Below are 7,500 nucleotides of genomic sequence, written 5' to 3' on the forward strand. Positions count from 1 at the left end.
TATCAGCTCGGCTGAAACGCCCGAAGGCGGGGCGGCGTCTGTGTTTCAAAAGCGGAAAAAAAATAAAAAAGCAACAAAAACCAAAAAATTCCCGCCGCCCCGCCCCCCCCCCCCCCCACCTCCCCCCGTGCAGGCACCCCTGCAAACGGGCCTCCGGCACGGCAGCCCGGCCGCCGCACCCCCACCCGCAAGCCCCCCCCCACCGCCGCCCCGGCCGAGAGCGCACAAGCAGCCCCTGCCGCCGCCCCCCCCCACCCCCCCCCCGGTGCGGGCACCCCTGCATACGGGCCTCCGGCACGGCCGCTCCGCTGCCCCCCCCCACCCCGCCACCCCCCCACCGCCGCCCCGGCCGAGAGCGCACAAGCAGCCCCTGCCGCCGCCCCCCCCCCCCCCCCCCCCCCCGACTCAAACCTCAATCTTCTCGGAAAAGAGGCCCCGTCCCCAGCCTACCTCAGCGCAAGGCTCCCCGCCTGCTCCTCGACCCCGTCTCTCAGTCTCTGTCTCCCCCTTCTGCCGCGGGGAAGCGCCCGCCCCTTGCCGGCGGGTGGGCGGGGCGGGCCGGCTCGGGTTCCGGTTGCTAAGCAGCAGGGTGGCACTCGTTGACCCCGGGCGCCGCTCCGTCTGCCGATGGGCGGGCCGGTGCTGGCTCTCAAGAAATTTTTGTAACTGTTTCCCTGCTCTGCTTTGGTTTTGTTTTTTTTTCTCGCCCACCGTCAGAACCGATGCAGAGTAAGAAAGCCTTCAGCGAGACAGTCCGGCCAAGCTTAGCGCCTTCCACTAGATACGGCGAAGTCTCGGAAACGGGGGGTGGCGAGGGGAATTTCAGGCGCGCGCCGCCTCCCCCCTCCTGCACCACCCCCCCCCGCAAGCGACGGGAAGGGGCGCCGCTTTCCATCAGCTCGGCTGAAACGCCCGAGGACGGGGCGGCGTCTCTGTTTCAAAAGCGGAAAAAGAAATAAAAAAGCAACAAAAACCAAAAAATTCCCGCCGCCCCCCCCAACCCACCCCCGTGCAGGCACCCCTGCATACGGGCCTCCGGCAGGACCGGCCTGCCGCCCCCAGCCACCCCCCCGCAAGCCCCCCCACCGCCGCCCCGGCTGAGAGAGCACAGGCACCCCGCCGCCGCCCCTTCCCACCCCGTGCAGGCACCCCTGCATACGGGCCTCCGGCAGGGCCGGCCTGCCGCCCCCAGCCACCCCCCGCAAGCCCCCCCCACCGCCGCCCCGGCTCAGAGAGCACAGGCAGCCCGCCGCCGGCCCTTCCCACCCCGTGCAGGCACCCCTGCATACGGGCCTCTGGCAGGACCGGCCTGCCGACCCCAGCCACCCCCCGCAAGCCCCCCCACCGCCGCCCCGGCTGAGAGAGCACAGGCAGCCCGCCGCCGGCCCTTCCCACCCCGTGCAGGCACCCCTGCATACGGGCCTCCGGCAGAGCCGGCCTGCCGCCCCCAGCCACCCCCCGCAAGCCCCCCCACCGCCGCCCCGGCTCAGAGAGCACAGGAACCCCGCCGCCGCCCCTTCCCACCCCGTGCAGGCACCCCTGCATACGGGCCTCCGGCAGGGCCGGCCTGCCGCCCCCAGCCACCCCCCGCAAGCCCCCCCACCGCCGCCCCGGCTCAGAGAGCACAGGAACCCCGCCGCCGCCCCTTCCCACCCCGTGCAGGCACCCCTGCATACGGGCCTCCGGCAGGGCCGGCCTGCCGCCCCCAGCCACCCCCCGCAAGCCCCCCCACCGCCGCCCCGGCTCAGAGAGCACAGGCAGCCCGCCGCCGGCCCACCCACCCTGTGCAGGCACCCCTGCATACGGGCCTCCGGCAGGACCGGCCTGCCGCCCCCAGCCACCCCCCGCAAGCCCCCCCACCGCCGCCCCGGCTGAGAGAGCACAGGCAACCCGCCGCCGGCCCACCCACCCCGTGCAGGCACCCCTGCATACGGGCCTCCGGCAGGGCCGGCCTGCCGCCCCCAGCCACCCCCCGCAAGCCCCCCCACCGCCGCCCCGACTGAGACAGCACAGGCAGCCCGCCGCCGGCCCTTCCCACCCCGTGCAGGCACCCCTGCATACGGGCCTCCGGCAGGGCCGGCCTGCCGCCCCCAGCCACCCCCCGCAAGCCCCCCCACCGCCGCCCCGGCTCAGAGAGCACAGGCAGCCCGCCGCCGGCCCACCCACCCCGTGCAGGCACCCCTGCATACGGGCCTCCGGCAGGACCGGCCTGCCGCCCCCAGCCACCCCCCGCAAGCCCCCCCACCGCCGCCCCGGCTGAGAGAGCACAGGCACCCCGCCGCCGGCCCTTCCCACCCCGTGCAGGCACCCCTGCATACGGGCCTCCGGCAGGGCCGGCCTGCCGCCCCCAGCCACCCCCCGCAAGCCCCCCCCACCGCCGCCCCGGCTCAGAGAGCACAGGCAGCCCGCCGCCGGCCCACCCACCCCGTGCAGGCACCCCTGCATACGGGCCTCCGGCAGGGCCGGCCTGCCGACCCCAGCCACCCCCCGCAAGCCCCCCCACCGCCGCCCCGACTGAGAGAGCACAGGCAGCCCGCCGCCGGCCCTTCCCACCCCGTGCAGGCACCCCTGCATACGGGCCTCCGGCAGGGCCGGCCTGCCGACCCCAGCCACCCCCCGCAACCCCCCCCACCGCCGCCCCGGCTGAGAGAGCACAGGCAGCCCGCCGCCGGCCCTTCCCACCCCGTGCAGGCACCCCTGCATACGGGCCTCCGGCACGGCCGGCCTGCCGCCCCCAGCCACCCCCCGCAAGCCCCCCCCACCGCCGCCCCGACTCAGAGAGCACAGGCAGCCCGCCGCAGGCCCACCCACCCCGTGCAGGCACCCCTGCATACGGGCCTCCGGCAGGGCCGGCCTGCCGACCCCAGCCACCCCCCGCAAGCCCCCCCACCGCCGCCCCGACTGAGACAGCACAGGCAGCCCGCCGCCGGCCCTTCCCACCCCGTGCAGGCACCCCTGCATACGGGCCTCTGGCAGGACCGGCCTGCCGACCCCAGCCACCCCCCGCAAGCCCCCCCACCGCCGCCCCGGCTGAGAGAGCACAGGCAGCCCGCCGCCGGCCCTTCCCACCCCGTGCAGGCACCCCTGCATACGGGCCTCCGGCAGAGCCGGCCTGCCGCCCCCAGCCACCCCCCGCAAGCCCCCCCACCGCCGCCCCGGCTCAGAGAGCACAGGAACCCCGCCGCCGCCCCTTCCCACCCCGTGCAGGCACCCCTGCATACGGGCCTCCGGCAGGGCCGGCCTGCCGCCCCCAGCCACCCCCCGCAAGCCCCCCCACCGCCGCCCCGGCTCAGAGAGCACAGGAACCCCGCCGCCGCCCCTTCCCACCCCGTGCAGGCACCCCTGCATACGGGCCTCCGGCAGGGCCGGCCTGCCGCCCCCAGCCACCCCCCGCAAGCCCCCCCACCGCCGCCCCGGCTCAGAGAGCACAGGCAGCCCGCCGCCGGCCCACCCACCCTGTGCAGGCACCCCTGCATACGGGCCTCCGGCAGGACCGGCCTGCCGCCCCCAGCCACCCCCCGCAAGCCCCCCCACCGCCGCCCCGGCTGAGAGAGCACAGGCAACCCGCCGCCGCCCCTTCCCACCCCGTGCAGGCACCCCTGCATACGGGCCTCCGGCAGGGCCGGCCTGCCGCCCCCAGCCACCCCCCGCAAGCCCCCCCACCGCCGCCCCGGCTGAGAGAGCACAGGCAGCCCGCCGCCGGCCCACCCACCCTGTGCAGGCACCCCTGCATACGGGCCTCCGGCAGGACCGGCCTGCCGCCCCAAGCCACCCCCCGCAAGCCCCCCCACCGCCGCCCCGGCTCAGAGAGCACAGGCACCCCGCCGCCGCCCCTTCCCACCCCGTGCAGGCACCCCTGCATACGGGCCTCCGGCAGGGCCGGCCTGCCGCCCCCAGCCACCCCCCGCAAGCCCCCCCCACCGCCGCCCCGGCTCAGAGAGCACAGGCAGCCCGCCGCAGGCCCACCCACCCCGTGCAGGCACCCCTGCATACGGGCCTCCGGCAGGGCCGGCCTGCCGACCCCAGCCACCCCCCGCAAGCCCCCCCACCGCCGCCCCGGCTGAGAGAGCACAGGCAGCCCGCCGCCGGCCCTTCCCACCCCGTGCAGGCACCCCTGCATACGGGCCTCCGGCAGGGCCGGCCTGCCGACCCCAGCCACCCCCCGCAACCCCCCCCACCGCCGCCCCGGCTGAGAGAGCACAGGCAGCCCGCCGCCGGCCCTTCCCACCCCGTGCAGGCACCCCTGCATACGGGCCTCCGGCAGGGCCGGCCTGCCGCCCCCAGCCACCCGCCACAGGCCCCCCCACCGCCGCCCCGGCTGAGAGAGCACAGGCAGCCCGCCGCCGGCCCTTCCCACCCCGTGCAGGCACCCCTGCATACGGGCCTCCGGCAGGGCCGGCCTGCCGCCCCCAGCCACCCCCCGCAAGCCCCCCCACCGCCGCCCCGGCTCAGAGAGCACAGGCACCCCGCCGCCGCCCCTTCCCACCCCGTGCAGGCACCCCTGCATACGGGCCTCCGGCAGGGCCGGCCTGCCGCCCCCAGCCACCCCCCGCAAGCCCCCCCCACCGCCGCCCCGGCTCAGAGAGCACAGGCAGCCCGCCGCAGGCCCACCCACCCCGTGCAGGCACCCCTGCATACGGGCCTCCGGCAGGGCGGGCCTGCCGACCCCAGCCACCCCCCGCAAGCCCCCCCACCGCCGCCCCGACTGAAACAGCACAGGCAGCCCGCCGCCGGCCCTTCCCACCCCGTGCAGGCACCCCTGCATACGGGCCTCCGGCAGGGCCGGCCTGCCGCCCCCAGCCACCCCCCGCAAGCCCCCCCCACCGCCGCCCCGGCTCAGAGAGCACAGGCAGCCCGCCGCAGGCCCACCCACCCCGTGCAGGCACCCCTGCATACGGGCCTCCGGCAGGGCGGGCCTGCCGACCCCAGCCACCCCCCGCAAGCCCCCCCACCGCCGCCCCGACTGAAACAGCACAGGCAGCCCGCCGCCGGCCCTTCCCACCCCGTGCAGGCACCCCTGCATACGGGCCTCCGGCAGGGCCGGCCTGCCGCCCCCAGCCACCCGCCACAGGCCCCCCCACCGCCGCCCCGGCTGAGAGAGCACAGGCAGCCCGCCGCCGCCCCTTCCCACCCCGTGCAGGCACCCCTGCATACGGGCCTCCGGCAGGGCCGGCCTGCCGACCCCAGCCACCCCCCGCAAGCCCCCCCACCGCCGCCCCGGCTGAGAGAGCACAGGCAGCCCGCCGCCGGCCCACCCACCCTGTGCAGGCACCCCTGCATACGGGCCTCCGGCAGGACCGGCCTGCCGCCCCAAGCCACCCCCCGCAAGCCCCCCCACCGCCGCCCCGGCTGAGAGAGCACAGGCAGCCCGCCGCCGCCCCTTCCCACCCCGTGCAGGCACCCCTGCATACGGGCCTCCAGCACGGGCGACCCGCTCTGTCCGCAGGGAGGACAGGTCTACCCCTTCTGCCGGCAGGGAGGCCAGGTCTACCCGTTCTGCCGGCAGGGAGGCCAGGTCTACCCGTTTTACCTGCAGGGAGACCAGGTCTACCCGTTCTGCCGGCAGGGAGGCCAGGTCTACCCGTTTTACCGGCAGGGATGCCAGGTCTACCCGTTCTGGCGGCAGGGAGGCCAGGTCTACCTGTTTTACCGGCAGGGATGCCAGGTCTACCCGTTCTAGCGGCAGGGAGACCAGGTCTACCCGTATTGCCGGCAGGGATGCCAGGTCTACCCGTTTTTCCGGCAGGGATGCCAGGTCTACCCATTTACCGGCAGGGATGCCAGGTCTACCCGTTTTGCCGGCAGGGATGCCAGGTCTACCCGTTCTGGCGGCAGGGAGAACAGGTCTACCCGTTTTACCTGCAGGGAGAACAGGTCTACCCGTTTTGCCGGCAGGGATGCCAGGTCTACCCGTTTTACCTGCAGGGATGCCAGGTCTACCCGTTTTACCGGCAGGGAGGCCAGGTCTACCCATGTTGCCGGCAGGGAGGCCAGGTCTACCCGTTCTAGCGGCAGGGAGACCAGGTCTACCCATTTACCGGCAGGGAGACCAGGTCTACCCGTTTTGCCGGCAGGGATGCCAGGTCTACCCGTTTTGCCGGCAGGGAGAACAGGTCTACCCGTTTTACCTGCAGGGAGGCCATGTCTACCCGTTTTACCGGCAGGGAGACCAGGTCTACCCGTTTTGCCGGCAGGGATGCCAGGTCTACCCGTTTTGCCGGCAGGGAGACCAGGTCTACCCGTTCTGCCGGCAGGGATACCAGGTCTACCCGTTTTACCTGCACGGAGACCAGGTCTACCCATTTTACCGGCAGGGAGGCCAGGTCTACCCGTTCTGGCGGCAGGGAGAACAGGTCTACCCTTTTTGCCGGCAGGGAGACCAGGTCTACCCGTTTTACCGGCAGGGATGCCAGGTCTACCCGTTTTGCCGGCAGGGATAACAGGTCTACCCGTTTTACCTGCAGGGAGACCAGGTCTACCCGTTTTACCGGCAGGGAGACCAGGTCTACCCGTTTTGCCGGCAGGGATGCCAGGTCTACCCGTTCTGGCGGCAGGGAGGCCAGGTCTACCCGTTCTGCCGGCAGGGAGGCCAGGTCTACCCGTTTTGCCGGCAGGGAGAACAGGTCTACCCGTTTTACCGGCAGGGAGACCAGGTCTACCCGTTTTGCCGGCAGGGATGCCAGGTCTACCCGTTCTGGCGGCAGGGAGGCCAGGTCTACCCGTTCTGCCGGCAGGGAGGCCAGGTCTACCCGTTTTACCTGCAGGGAGGCCAGGTCTACCCGTTTTGGCGGCAGGGAGACCAGGTCTACCCGTTTTGCCGGCAGGGATGCCAGGTCTACCCGCTTCCGGCAGGGATGCCAGGTCTACCCGGTTCCAGGCAGGGAGGCCTCGTCTACCCGTTCTGCCGGCAGGGAGGCCAGGTCTACCCGTTTTACCGGCAGGGATGCCAGGTCTACCCGCTTCCGGCAGGGATGCCAGGTCTACCCGGTTCCAGGCAGGGAGGCCTCGTCTACCCGTTCTGCCGGCAGGGAGGCCAGGTCTACCCGTTTTACCGGCAGGGATGCCAGGTCTACCCGCTTCCGGCAGGGATGCCAGGTCTACCCGGTTCCAGGCAGGGAGGCCTCGTCTACCCGTTCTGCCGGCAGGGAGGCCAGGTCTACCCGTTTTACCGTCCGCCGGGTCCGGTGTGCCCGATGTGGCCGCCGGAGCTGCCGGCGGAAAGGGATGCCTCGTCTACCTCGCTCCGGCGGGACTTTGGCTCCACCGCGGTTCTGGCAGGTAGACGTCTTGCCCGGTTCTTCTTCGGAGCTGCCGAAGGGGTCGCTGCTTTGCGCTGCCTCCAGTTACGTCATGGTAAGAGTCGGCGGCGCTCGCGCGCCTCCCCGCTGGGGGAAGACGGTTCTCTTCGAGCCCGCCGGGGCCGGGGACCTCGCTGTCCGTATACTAGGGCAGAGGGCTGGCGCTCGCGGACCAGCGCCATCGAACCGCTGCAGCTACTCG

Source organism: Opisthocomus hoazin, unplaced genomic scaffold (assembly GCF_030867145.1).
Source record: "Opisthocomus hoazin isolate bOpiHoa1 unplaced genomic scaffold, bOpiHoa1.hap1 HAP1_SCAFFOLD_112, whole genome shotgun sequence".
Taxonomy (NCBI): Eukaryota; Metazoa; Chordata; class Aves; order Opisthocomiformes; family Opisthocomidae; genus Opisthocomus; species Opisthocomus hoazin.